The sequence below is a fragment of the Piliocolobus tephrosceles genome, chromosome 21 (assembly GCF_002776525.5).
Source record: "Piliocolobus tephrosceles isolate RC106 chromosome 21, ASM277652v3, whole genome shotgun sequence".
NCBI lineage: Eukaryota > Metazoa > Chordata > Mammalia > Primates > Cercopithecidae > Piliocolobus > Piliocolobus tephrosceles.
Window position 1 is genome coordinate 5,541,238 of NC_045454.1, and position 13,958 is coordinate 5,555,195.

General features: G+C 47.7%; 1 protein-coding gene and 1 pseudogene across 2 annotated transcripts in view; one reads left to right on the forward strand and one right to left on the reverse strand.

Moving 5' to 3' along the window:
• Positions 1–13,958, forward strand: part of LOC111528915 (zinc finger protein 28) — a 163,364-nt gene that overhangs the window by 131,662 nt on the left and 17,744 nt on the right. The window lies entirely within an intron of this gene.
• Positions 1,484–2,489, reverse strand: LOC111528911 (annotated as a pseudogene).

The window sequence follows — 13,958 nt, forward strand, 5'->3', positions numbered from 1 at the left end:
TTTTTTTTTTTTTTTTTGAGACGGAGTCTCGCTCTGTCGCCCAGGCTAGAGTGCAGTGGCCGGATCTCAGCTCACTGCAAGCTCCGCCTCCCGGGTTCACGCCATTCTCCTGCCTCAGCCTCCTGAGTAGCTGGGACTACAGGCGCCCGCCCCCTCGCCGGGCTAGTTTTTTGTATTTTTAGTAGAGACGGGGTTTCACCGTGTTAGCCAGGATGGTCTCGAGCTCCTGACCTCATGATCCACCCGTCTCGGCCTCCCAAAGTGCTGGGATTACAGGCTTGAGCCACCGCGCCCGGCACACGCTGTGTTTTAGTAAGAACAATACAGGTGCTGTATCTGTGGCTCCAGTCAGATATCCAGTATTACAGATTACCTTCAACTTAGACATACTGAACAAAAGAGGTTGAGTGAGTGAAGGAGGGGAGGAGTGAGGGGAAGGAGGTAGGGGGAGGGGAAAGGAGAAGAACGAAGCATTGAACAGCCATGCCGGCTTCTCCATACCGCCTTCAACACTAAACTGCTTCAGTGGGAGAGTAAAGTAGGCACGAATGAGCAGCCACAGACTGTTGAACTGTTACCAGCACCACGCTTTTCAGCAACATTTCAGCAGAGTTTGAAACATTTTTTACAGCAAAACCATTACAACAAACTACCTCCCCAAACAACCTCTAACCATTTCAAGCTAACACCCAATTACTTTCAAACATTGGTATAAAATGCAGTTTAAGCCATTAGAAAAATAGAAACCGATATTACTTATGCCTCTATCGTGTGATTAACCTCTGTCTTAGGTCCTTGCCTCACCTAGAGGTCTAATGGCTTTCAAATGTCATTTCCATTTCTAGCAGTGATTTTGCCACATCTGGCACGGAGACAACACGGTAATGGTGAAGAAGCCTGTATGTAGTTCGGTTAGTGTCTTAAAGAACCTAAGGCCGGGCGCGGTGGCTCAAGCCTGTAATCCCAGCACTTTGGGAGGCCGAGACGGGCGGATCACGAGGTCAGGAGATCGAGACCATCCTGGCTAACACGTGAAATCCCGTCTCTACTAAAAAATACAAAAAAAACTAGCCGGGCGAGGTGGCGGGCGCCTGTAGTCCCAGCTACTCGGGAGGCTGAGGCAGGAGAATGTCGTAAACCCGGGAGGCGGAGCTTGCAGTGAGCTGAGATCCGGCCACTGCACTCCAGCCTGGGTGACAGAGCCAGACTCTGTCTCAAAAAAAAAAAAAAAAAAAAAAAAGAACCTGAAAGCTGGGACCAGTAAAATCCACAGAAATTCACTCTCACCTTTAAGAACTTTTGAAAACTGTTAAAACAAAACAAAACCCAACAGGGCAGGAACCAAATTCTGAGACCAAATGTGAAAGTCGGATTTAGTGGTTCTTGGTGACGGTGGGGAGTTTCCAAGGGGTGGAATGGGGAGGACTTGGGTGGTCACAGATAGTTTCTCTTGTTGGCTTCTATGGCTCACTAATTTGAGTGTTTATGGCTCACAATTGGAGTCTTCCACATCCTGCAGAGCTGCTTTATTCTGCTCTTCTCTGTTACCCTGCATGTCCGAAGTACATAGTATCAGATTATCATGAAACAGCTGCATGATAAGTGTAGAGTCCTTATAGCTTTCTCCACTCAGCGTATCCAGTTCTGCAATGCATCATCCAAAGCTGCCTCTGCCAACCTGAGGCATGGTCGGGGGAATTAAGAATTTCCTAGTAGAATATAAAACAATCGAGAGCAAGACCTAAGCAGATAGGATGCGTTGGTGGAGGTTCTGTCAATGCAGTATCACTAGCAGCTTTATCAGCCGCTAGACTATTCTCTGCAGCCTCCTTCCTGTCATTTCCTGTGGCAAATTCTGCCAGATGCCTGTGTAGTCCCCTCTCATTTTATAATAGAAAACCTTGGACTCACCAGTGTTAGCTGCTGGAATGAGGGGTTTGTCCAGCACATCCAGAATGTCACAACAGATTAACGTTAGCTCAGTCTCAAATATTTCCTGATATCCCCAAATCATTCCTAGGCTGTCTTCTCCTCCCTTGTTTTCTTCTTCCTGTTCAATGCAGCTGCTTATTCTCCAGGAGGTCCTTGTAGCTCCAATCACATTCTTTTTTTTTTTTTTTTTTTTTGAGACGGAGTCTTGCTCTGTCGCCGGGACTGGAGTGCAGTGGCTGGATTTCAGCTCACTGCAAACTCCGCCTCCCGGGTTTACGCCATTCTCCTGCCTCAGCCTCCCCAGTAGCTGAGACTACAGGCGCCCGCCACCTCGCCCAGCTAGTTTTTGTATTTTTAGTAGAGACGGGGTTTCACCGTGTTAGCCAGGATGGTCTCGATCTCCTGACCTCGTGATCCGCCTGTCTCGGCCTCCCAAAGTGCTGGGATTACAGGCTTGAGCCACCACGCCCGGCCCCAATCACATTCTTACATGCAACAGAGAGAAGGTTTCTTTCTCCAACAGTCAGTTCCACATGCATCCCTGCTACTGTCTTCATGGACTCTTCCCGACAGTGGCTCCAGCAGGGTCTGCACTACGGATGGAAGTGGATAGTGTCTCCAGACTTCCTTTTTTTTGAGGACAGAGTCTTGCTCTGTTGCCCAGGCTGGAGTACAGTGGTCAAGGGGGCCAGCCCAACCACACCTGTGTGTGTTTCTTATCAGGCTGGATGAGAGACTGAGAAAATAGGAGACAGAGACAAAGTATAGAGAAAGAACAGTGGGCCCAGGGGACCAGCGCTCAGCATACGGAGGACCCATGCCAGCACTGGAGATGGTAGAGACCAGGGTCTCCATCTTGGAGACGGGATGATCACTATCTGTACCATTTCAGAGAGGGGATGTGGCAGGACAATAGGGTAATGGGGGAGAAAGTCAGCAGGAAAATGTGAACAAAGATCTCTGTGTCATAAATAAGTTTAGGCCGGGCGCGGTGGCTCAAGCCTGTAATCCCAGCACTTTGGGAGGCCGAGACGGGCGGATCACGAGGTCAGGAGATCAAGACCATCCTGGCTAACACGGTGAAACTCCGTCTCTACTAAAAAAATACAAAAAATTAGCCAAGCGAGGTGGCGGTCGCCTGTAGTCCCAGCTACTCGGGAGGCTGAGGCAGGAGAATGGCGTGAACCCGGGAGGCGGAGCTTGCAGTGAGCTGAGATCCGGCCACAGCACTCCAACCTGGGCGGCAGAGCGAGACTCCGTCTCAAAAAAATAAATAAATAAATAAATAAATAAGTTTAAGGAAAAGTGCTGTGCTTTGATGTGCGAGATGCATAAAAACATCTCGGTGCATTAAAGAGCAGTATTGCCGCCAGCATGTCTCATCTCCAGCCATAAGGCAGTTTTCTCCTATCTCAGTGAATAGAACATACAATCGGGTTTTACACCGAGACATTCTATTCCCAGGGACGAGCAGGAGACAGATGCCTTCCTCTTATCTCAACTGCAAAGAGGCCTTCCTCTTTCACTAATCCTCCTCAGCACAGACCCTTTACAGGTGTCAGGCTGGGGGACGGTCGGGTCTTTCCCTTCCCACGAGGCCATATCTCAGGCTATCACATGGGGAGAAACCTTGGACAATACCTGGCTTTCCTGGGCAGAGGTCCCTGCGGCCTTCCGCTGTGCACTGTGTCCCTGGGTACTTGAGATTAGAGAATGGCGATGACTTTTACCAAGCATACTGCCTTCGAGCACTTGTTTAACAAAGCACAACCTGCATAGCCCTAAATCCATTAAACCTTGAGTCAACACAGCACATGTCTCTGCAAGCACAGGGTTGGGGCTAGGGTTACAGATTAACAGCATCTCAAGGCAGAAACATTTTTTTAGTACAGAACAAAATCGAGTCTCTTATGTCTACTTTTTTCTACATAGACACAGTAACAGTCTGATCTCTCTTTCTTTTCCCCACACAGTGGCATGATCTTGGCTCACTGCAGTCTCCCCATCCTGGGTTCAAGCAATTCTCCTGCCTCAGCCTCCGAGTAGCTGGGACTACAGGTGCATGCTGCCACACCCAGGTAATTTTTGTATTTTTAATAGAGGTGAGGTTTCACCACGTTGGCCAGGATGGTCTTGATCTCTTGATCTTGTGATTCAACCCCTTGGTCTGCCAAAGTGCTGGGATGACAAGCATGAGTCACTGCGCCCAGCCTTAACTCGAAGTTTAAATGGATTCCAGTCCTCCAGAAGTAAAAAAAAAAAAAAAAAAAAAGCAAAAGAGCAAAAATAGCGAATTAGACTCAAATCACCTTGAACTTTATCATCTCACAGCTTTAACCCACCTACACGGCTCCATGTCCCTTGCAGATTTCTACCCTGAGCTCTACAATCCTGTGTCCAGTTGTCTCATCAGCTCTCTGCTAGGACATCAAATAGGCATCTCCACCTTCACATGTCCATAAGTGGCTTCCTAAACTCCCAAACATTCCCTTGCAGTCCTACACATCTCAGATGAGGGTGACTGTGTACCTCCGGGGACTTAGACATAACAGCACATATTTAAAATATGGGAGATAAATTATATTATTTGTAAGTGTTGTAATGTATAATGTAAACAGAAATTTGCATGTATACATGAAAGGACTGAGAAGGTACATCACTTCTAAAATTCTTTCGTGTGTGTGTGTGTGTGTGTTGGAGTTTGGCTCTTCTCACCCAGGCTGTAGTGCAGTGGCTTGATCTCTGTAGGCAGAGGATTACCCAGGTGCCGAGGCAAGAGAATGAAGGCACAAACTGTTTCAGTAAAATAGAGAAAATAGTTAGAATAAGAAGAGTCATAATACAAATTAGATACAGAGATGATCATGGATAATTATCGATCATTATTAATCATTAGCTTTTAATGTTACTCTTTGTTGCATTACTAATATAACCTAGGAATAACCGGTGGGTAAAGGGTCAGGTGCTGAAGGGACATTGTGAGAAGTGACCTAGAAGGCAGGAGGTGCGTCTTCTGTCACACCCGCATCAGGGCCGCTTGAGGGCTCCTTGGTCAAGCAGTAACGCCAGTGTCTGGGAAGGCACCTGTTACTGAGCAGACCTTGAAAGGGAGTCTCCTTTCCTTGGAGGAGTCAGGGAACATTACTCCACCAGCTCCTTGTGGAAGGCTGGATATGATCCAGGCCTGCCCGCAGTCATCCGGAGGCCTAAACTCCTGCCTGTGGTGCTTCAGTGGTCACGCTCCTTGTCCACTTTCATGTTCCTCCATATTCCTGGTTCCTCTTTGAAGTTCGTAGTGGATAGCGGTAGAAGAAATAGTGAAAGTCTTAAAGTCTTTGATCTTTCTTATAAGTGCATAGAAGAAAACGCTGATATATGCTGCCTTGTCTCTCTGCTTCAGCTACCTAAAAGGGAAGGGACCCCTGTCCTGTGATCATGTGACTTGCTTCACCTTGTCAATCACTTAGAAGATTCACCCTCCTTACCCTGCCCCCTTGTCTTGTATGCAGTAAATATCAGCGCGCCCAGCCATTCGGGGCCACTACCGGTCTCCGCGTCTTGATAGTAGTGGTCCCCCAGTCCCAGCTGTTTTCTCTTTATTTCTTTGTCTTGTGTCTTTTTTTATTACAATCTCTCATCTCCACACACAGGGAGAACACCTGCTAAGCCCTGTAGTGCTGGACCCTATAGATCTCGGTTCACGGCAACCTCCTTCTCCCGGGTTCAAGCAGGAAGCTGGCTTCCAGGTCACAGATTAATGAGACACAAATGGTTGCAATCTTTTGAGTTTCTTTTCTTTTTTCTTTTTTGTTTTTGAGATGAAGTCTCATTTTGTCGCCTAGGCTGCAGTGCAGTGGCACAATCTCAGCTCATTGCATCAGCCTCCCAAAGTGCTGGGATTACAGGTGTGAGCCACGTTCTGGGCCCTTCTTTTGAGTTTTTGATTAGCCTTTCGAAGGAGGCGCTCAGATATGCATCTATATCAGGGAGCAAAGGGGTGACTTTGAATAGAAGGCCAGTCTGATTCCCTAAGCGGCTCCCAGCTTGACTTCTCCCTTTTACTTAATGATTTTGGGGCTTGAAGATTTATTTCCTTTCACACAGCCCATCATTCATCCCACCTCTGGTCCACGTTGCTTGTTCTATGTGATTATTTTTGCACCTTTGCCATCCACTGTCTGAATCCTGGTGAGAAAAAGGCCTCAAGGGGAGGGCAGAGCCAGAACGTGGGGCTGTGCTGGGCTCGCCCCCTCTGAGTGGAGCTCAACCCTGGCTTCACATTAGAGTGCAGAGGCATTTTGCAAATAGAGGTTTTGTGCTGCTTTAGCAGGGATTCTTATTCTGAAGGGCTGGAGCCCACCCTCAGTAATAGCTGCAGTGGCCCAGGTGCTTGTCATCTGTGTGCAGCACTGAGCATCGAAGCTCTGTGTCCTCCATTTCTGGGGGCTGAGCTCAGCCTGTGATCCACAGAGGTGAGGGGCTGTCCTCTGGATGGGGTTTGATGAGGGATGGGTCTGTGTCCTGAAGGGGGATCAGTCCAGCCCAGCTCTCCCCTGCTGCCTCGTGTGTGGGAGTTTCTCCAGGAGGGGAGTGAGATCTGAAGACCGGGGTCAAATGTACACTTTTAGGTCTTTCTGTGGGGCTTTCTTATATCTGCATGATCTCTGGTGCAGTGGGCCTCAGAGGACCACCTTTCTACACGATGAGGTCTCCCTTATCTGGGTGTTTTTGTCACAGGAAGGGAGTGAGTCATTTCTACATGAAGTTTCATATTTTTTTTTCACATACAGGATTGATTTCTAAAGACTCATGTTACGTGAGGAAGCAGCTGAGAAGAGGAAAGGAAAGGAGCCCGGCATGGCCCTTCCTCAGGTGAAGTGATGTTCCTCGGGGGATTAATCTGTCTCTTTCCTTTCTGAAATGTCGGGTATTTAGTAGCCAGTCTTTTCTGAGTCTGAAGCATTTCCTCTCATCTGCTCTGAGATTCCATCTCCTGTGACCCAGTGACATGAACGTGGGAAGAGGCGGCACTGGGCATGGTCCTGGGAAGGGCTCACACCAGACGTGGATGGAGACGGGGTGAGGGCCCCGTGGTGTCAGCGCTGCTGGGCAGCCTGGAGTGTTCAGGGACCGCATATAGATGTCAGCTCTTCGTGGACCAGATCAGAGAAATACTTATTAAATACATACATTAATGTGTACAGATATCTGGTAAATTCTGGAAAAGGAGACCAATAAGGGGAGATATTTTGTATCTGATTTGGTAATGCATTTGAAGCCACACTAGTAGATCAACATGTCTCTGACTTCAAACTTTTTTTGTTTGTTTGTTTTTTGTTTTGTTTTGTTTTGTTTTTTGAGACGGAGTCTTGCTCTGTTGCCCAGGCTGGAGTGTAGTGGCCGGATCTCAGCTCACTGCAAGCTCCACCTCCCGGGTTCCCACCATTCTCCCGCCTCAGCCTCCCGAGTAGCTGGGACTACAGGCGCCCGCCACCTCGCCCGGCTAGTTTTTTGTATTTTTTAGTAGAGACGGAGTTTCACCGTGTTAGCCAGGATGGTCTCGATCTCCTGACCTCGTGACCCGCCCCTCTCGGCCTCCCAAAGTGCTGGGATTACAGGCTTGAGCCACCGCGCACGGCATTTTGTTTTTTGTAAGAGACAGGATGTTGGTCTGGGTGTGGTGGCTCACGCCTGTAATCCCAGCACTATAGGAGGCCAAGGCGGGTGGATCCCTTGAGGTCGGGAGATTGAGACCAGCCTGGCCCACGTGGTGAAACCTCATCTGTACTAAAAGTATAAAAATGAGTTGGGGGTGCTGGCACATGCCTGTAATCTCAGCTACTCAAGAGGCTGAGGCAGAAGAATCACTTGAATCTGGGAGGTGGAGGTCACAGTAAGCCATGATTGTGCCACTGCACTCCAGCTTGGGCAACAGAGTGAGACTCCATCTCAAAAAAATAAAGGAGAGAGGGAGAAAATGTCGCTCTGTGGCTTAGTTCTAGAGTACAATGGCACAATTTAGAGTTTACAGCGACCCGAAATTCCTGGGCTCAAGTAATCTCCACTTTAGTCTCCCAAAGAGCTTGAGTGATAGGCATGTGTCACCACATGTGGCTAATTGTTTTATTTATTTATTTAGAGATGGAGTCTCACTTTGTTGCCCAAGCTGGAGTGCAGTGATGGGATCTCAGCTGACTGCAACATCCGCCTCCCGGGTTCAAGCAATTCTCCCACCTCAGCCTCCCGAGTAGCTGGGATTACAGGCGCCCGCCATGATGACTAATTTTTTTGTATTCTTAGTGGAGATCGGGTTTCACCATATTGGTCAGGCTGGTCGGGAACTCCTGACCTTGCGTTTTTTCACCTCAGCCTCCCGTAGTGCTGGGATTACAGGCCTGAACCACCGTGCCCAGCTAGACTCTGCACTTTTAATGACTTGGAATGGAATGGAAAGTGAAGATACACAGCAGTGGAACAGGATGCTTTTTCACATCATTGATTTTATTTATTTATTTATTTATTTTTAGTTCAGTTTCAATCTGTCACTCACGCAATAGTAGGATTTTTTCTCACTGTAGCATCTGCCTCCTGGGTTACAGTGATTCTTTTGCCTGAGCCCCTGGAGTAGCTGGGATTAGAGGTGCACGCCACCATGCGTGTAACGCTGTGATATGATGTGTGTGCATGAGTACATGGATGGATAAGCCCATGGTTTACGTAGAAAACAACCTTTGCAGTAAGTTTTTTTTTATAATAATTGTAATGATTTTAAGATTTTTCATTGTTGTCAACTGTCACAATAATGAGTTAACAGTAAGAAGGGGCCGAGCATGGTGGCTCATGCCTGTAATCTCAGCACTTTGGGAGGCCGAGGCTGGTGGTCAGGAGTTCAAGACCAGCCTGACCAAAATGGTGAAACCCTGTCTCTACTACAAATACAGAATTTAGGATGGGCGCGGTAGCTCATGGCTGTAATCCCCGCAGTTTTGGAGGCTGAGGTGGGCAGATTACGAGTCAGGAGATCGAGACCATCCTGGCTAACATGGTGAAACCCCATCTCTAATAAAAGTGCAAAAAAAGGCCGGGCGCGGTGGCTCAAGCCTGTAATCCCAGCACTTTGGGAGGCTGAGATGGGCGGATCATGAGGTCAGGAGATCGAGACCATCCTGGCTAACACGGTGAAACCCCGTCTCTACTAAAAAAAAATACAAAAACTAGCCAGGCGAGGTGGCGGGCGCCTGTAGTCCCAGCTACTTGGGAGGCTGAGACAGGAGAATGGCGTAAACCCGGAAGGCGGAGCTTGCAGTGAGCTGAGATCCGGCCACTGCACTCCAGTCTGGGCGACAGAGCGAGACTCCGCCTCAAAAAAAAAAAAAAAAAAATGCAAAAAAAATTAGCCGGGCATGGTGGCGGGCACCTGGAGTCCCAGCTACTCAGGGGGCTGTGGCAGGAGAATGGCGTGAACCTGGGAGGTGGAGCTTGCAGTGAGCCGAGATCATGCCACTGCACTTCAGCCTGATCAACAGAGTAAGACTCCGTCTCAAAAAAACAAAAACAAAAACAAAAATAAATACAAGATATAGCCAGGCCCAGTGGCAGGCGCCTATAATCCCAACTACTCGGGAGGCTGAGGTGAGAGAATTGCTTGAACCTGTGTGGCAGGGATTGCAGTGATCTGAGATCATGCCACTGCACTCCAGCCTGGGCAATAGAGTCACTGCATCTCAAAAATAAAGAAAAAAGAAACAAAAACTGTCATTATTATTCTTATTACAGGCATGAGCCACTGTGCTTGGCCTGGCTCTGTTTTCACAGACACATCTCTACTTACTCAGCCAGGGAATCCTTCAGGGCCAAGGTCTCCTTCATTGCTGTACTCCTCATAGAGTTTACTCATTTTTGTGTGTGTGTGTATAAAATTCTGGAATCTACACAAGGCATATTGTTGAGTATATGCTTGAAACTAGAAATCAGAGGCCATTTAATTTAAGAGATGTAAAACTGCTTTCACCTCAGGCCACCATACTGCTGCTTTTTTGGATCTCGTTGATTCTTGTCCCTTGCCTGTATTGTAATTTGCATAGTTAACCTTGGGTCAATATTTTACCATCTGCTAAATTAATTCCACTTTCCTCCAAGCTCAAGATTTGGTCTATCCTAGTGGAATTCTATTCCCACAGACGTGCATGCACAAAGTTCACTCCTACATGCCCATTACTTCCTGCCCTCCACACTTATCCTTCCTTTCCTGGCCTTGCCTCACATGGTACATTGATCTGGATGCAAATACCAGCCTATTGATTTTGTAATGCTGAACACCCCAATTTCCCTGTGAGCCCCTCGCCTCCATCACTACTCTTACTGAGTAAATCAAGACCTTATTCATCCACTGCACAAAATTATAGGAGGCTGCCTGAATCCATGTGTGCAGGGCATGATGACTCAGCACATGATCCATGAGGGATGACTTGGCACCACTGTCAGCAGCACAGCTCAGCCCTTGTGTCCCAGCTCAGCCCTGTGTCCCCCTTGTAGTATTTCATGCTGTTCTTGTATTTTTTTGTGACTGGTTGTTTTCTCTACTTCCTTGGTGCACTATTGTGCTTAAAAACATGTCATGGTATCCTTCAGGCCCAGGATCAAGTTTGTCCCTCCCTCACTGTATGTGCAAATTGGGGTCATGTACATGAACACTGTGGGCCTGCTGTACTTATTTGAGAAATAATGTTAATTTGCCTCCAGAATTTCTTTTTTTTTTTTTTTTTTTTTGAGATGGAGTTTCACTCTTGTTGCCCAGGCTGGAGTGCAGTGGTGCAATCTCGGCTCACCACAACCTCCACACCGCCCCGCCCCCGCCCTTCAAGCAAATTCCCTGCCTGAGGCTGCCAAGTAGCTAGGATCACAGGCACGTGCCAACACGCCCAGCTAATTTTGTATTTGAAGTAGAGACAGGGTTTTTCCATGTCAGATTGCTCTCGAACTTCCGACCTCAGGTGATCCACCTGCCTTGGTCTTCCAAAGTGTTGGGATTATAAGCCTCAGCCATTGCGCCCCACTGCCTGCAGGTTTTTTTTTTTTTTTGAGACAGAGTCTCCCTCTGTCGCCCAGGCTGGAGTGCAGTGGCCGGATCTCAGCTCACTGCAAGCTCCGCCTCCTGGGTTCAGGCCATTCTCCTGCCTCAGCCTCTCGAGTAACTGGGACCACAGGCGCCCGCCACCTCGCCCGGCTAGTTTTTTGTTTTTTTTTTAGTAGAGACGGGGTTTCACCGTGTTGGCCAAGATGGTCTCGATCTCCTGACCTGGTGATCCACCCGTCTCGGCCTCCCAAAGTGCTGGGATTACAGGCTTGAGCCACCGCGCCCGGCTGCCTCCAGGTTTTTAAAACAAGCTAGTGCTATTAGATGGCTTCACACATTGCAGCTTTTATAAGACGAGCTGTAAACTGCCTTTGTGTAAGTTGTCAGCCTTCAGTGATGCTAATGATGACATGCTCCTTTTCCAGTCTCCGTCATTTCACTGTCCTATCAATAGCTTAGACTACCTGGCTCATGCCTCTAATCCCAGCACTTTGGGAGGCTGAGGTCAGTAGATCGTTTGAGGTCAGGAGTTTGAGACCAGTCAGTCCAACATGGTGAATCCTCGAATCTACTGAACACACAAAAAATGGCTGGGTGCGGTGGCTCAAATTTGTAATCCCAGTACTTTGGGAGGCCAAGACGGGCAGATCACCTGAGGTGAGGAGTTCGAGACCAGCCTGGCCAACATGGTAAAACCCCATCTCTACTACAAATACAAAAATTAGCTGGGTGTGGTGGCACATGCCTGAAATCCCAGCTACATGGGAGGTTGAGACAGGAGAATCACTTGAACCCAGAAGGCGGAGGTTGCAGTGAGCCAAGATCAGGCCATTGCAGTCTCGCCTGGGCAACAAGAGTGAAACTCTTTCTCAAAAATAAAGAAAGAAAAATAAATAAATAAAAGCACTGGTCCTATTCACGAGTAGTTAACACCCATGACCAAATTATCTCAAAGGCTCCATCTGCAGGAACATCCTATTGGAGAATAAGAAATCCGAACATGGCTTTTGGCCAATATGAACATTCAGACCAGGGAGCCTGGACCTTTTATTTAATGTTTTTATTGTACAATTTGTTTTATACCATGTTTTCTCTGATCCCGGTTTAACAGTTTTCCCAGTACACTTTCTATGTTTCATATCTTATGCACAGTGAACTACATAACTAAGGGAAATGGGTGTATATAGAATTGCTGTGTTGCCTGGCTGTTATTTAACTGTAGTTGTGACATCATAATTGAACCCTTTGACACTGTTAGTCAGTTCTTTATTTCTTTTTTGAGACAAAGCCTCTCCCTGTTACCCAGGCTGGAGTGCAATTGCATGATCTCGGCTCAGTGCAACCTCTGCCTCCTGGGTTCAAATGACACACTCCACTCATTAATGTCACAAAGTGCTGCCGGGTGCAGTGCTTCATGCCTGTAATCCTAGAACTTTGGGAAGCTGAGTCGGGTGGATCACTTGAGGTAGGAGTTCGAGACCAGCGTGGCCTACATGGTGAAACCTTATCTCTACTAAAAATGCAATAATTAACCGTGCATGGTGCAGCATACCTGTAATCCCAGATAGGAGGCTGAGACAGGAGAATCGCTTGAACTCAGGAAACGGAGGTTACATTTATCTGACATCGTGCCATTGCACTCCAGCCTGGGTGACAGAGGAAGACCCTGTCTCAAAAAAATAAAAATACATAAATTTTTTTTTTTTTTTTTTTTTTTTTTTTTGAGACGGAGTCTCGCTCTGTCGCCCAGGCTGGAGTGCAGTGACCAGATCCCAGCTCACTGCAAGCTCCGCCTCCTGGGCTTACGCCATTCTCCTGCCTCAGCCTCCCGAGTAGCTGGGACTACAGGCGCCCACCACGCCCGACTAATTTTTTGTATGTTTTTTAGTAGAGACGAGGTTTTACCATGTTAGCCAGGATGGTCTCGATCTCCTGACCTTGTGATTCGCCTGTCTCGGCCTCCCAAAGTGCTGTGATTACAGACTTGAGCCACCGCGCCCGGCCATAAAATTTTTTTTAAAAAGTCACAAAGTGCCTGTTTTGTATGGATATAAGTGATATTCCTTGGTGAATTATCCTGTCTCTTTTCTTTCTGAAAAGGCAGGTATTACAGTAGCCAGTCTTTTCTGAGTCTGAAGCATCCTGCCTGACACATTTGCTTGCACTCACCCATGCCTTCTGTCAGCCCCTCTCATCTTCGCTTAAATTCCATCTTCTAGGTCGGATGCAGTGGCTCACATCTGTAATTGCAGCACTTTGGGAGGTCGAGGTGGGTGGATCACGAGGTCAGGAGATGGAGATCATCCTGGCTAACACGGTGAAATCCCATCTCTACTAAAAATACAAAAAAATTATTTTTTGTTTTTGAGACGGAGTCTCCCTCTGTCACCCAGGCTGGCATGCAGTGGTGCGATCTCGACTCACTGCATGCTCCACCTCCTGGGTTCACGCCATTCTCTTGTCTCAGCCTCCCAAGTAGCTGGGACTACAGGCACACGCCAACACGCCAGGGTAATTTTTGTAATTACAGGAGATACGGGGTTTCTCCATATTGGTCAGGCTGGTCTCCAACTTCCGACCTCAGGCCATCTGTCCTCCTTGGCCTCCCAAAACGCTAGAATTACAGGTTTGAGCCACCGCGCCCGGCCTGAAGTGGTATTTTTTTAGAGAGTAACTGAACCTTTTTTCAGCTTAATGACCCAGAGATGTATTTCTGAAAGTCTTGGGACCGCTCCTTGTAAGGCAAACTGCAAGGGAGATAGTACCTATATCTCAGTAGGAAGTTACGTAATTCAAGCATCAAATATTTCAAATTTAAAGCTACGGACATTTAAATAATTCTCAGCCTTGAGAGGAACGTGGTCATGCAACCTGAGTCCAATGGCATGCAGGCGCAACTTCTAAGAATTTTGCTGACCAGGTGCGGTGGCTCACGCCTGTAATCCCAGCA